A 372-nucleotide genomic window follows, 5' to 3' on the forward strand; every position below is an offset into this window, starting at 1 on the left:
CTATTCTGATGCAGTGGTGGGATCTACGGCTGCTCTGGTGGCATCGCAACACTGCAAGATCAGTTGTATCCGTTGCAATTAAGTTTGCAGGGTCGGGACATGGGAGGACCGAGCACGTACGTGTAGCCGTGCCAGCTCCTCTTCTGACTGCATCTCTTGCTCGCGTGCGTCTTACTACCTCCCGGTTCTGCTAACAAATTACACCGATCCTCAGCGCTAATACCCTTAATCTCGCTTTGGGAGCTACCCGAGAGACCATGCATCGGTTTGCCTTGGTTGCCAAGCAAACTGCGGCAAGCCTGGGCTGCAGCGGGCCGGGGGTCTGCCGGGGCGGAAGGAGAGACACGGCTTTGCGCTGCGCCGCTTCGCTGC

At 58.1% G+C, this 372-nt stretch overlaps 1 protein-coding gene across 1 annotated transcript in view; it reads right to left on the minus strand.

Moving 5' to 3' along the window:
• The window catches only part of LOC104294484 (chromosome unknown open reading frame, human C16orf87), a 35,349-nt gene that overhangs the window by 25,229 nt on the left and 9,748 nt on the right, over nucleotides 1–372 (minus strand). The window lies entirely within an intron of this gene.

This window comes from Charadrius vociferus, unplaced genomic scaffold (assembly GCF_000708025.1).
Source record: "Charadrius vociferus isolate BGI_N301 unplaced genomic scaffold, ASM70802v2 scaffold341, whole genome shotgun sequence".
Lineage (NCBI taxonomy): Eukaryota > Metazoa > Chordata > Aves > Charadriiformes > Charadriidae > Charadrius > Charadrius vociferus.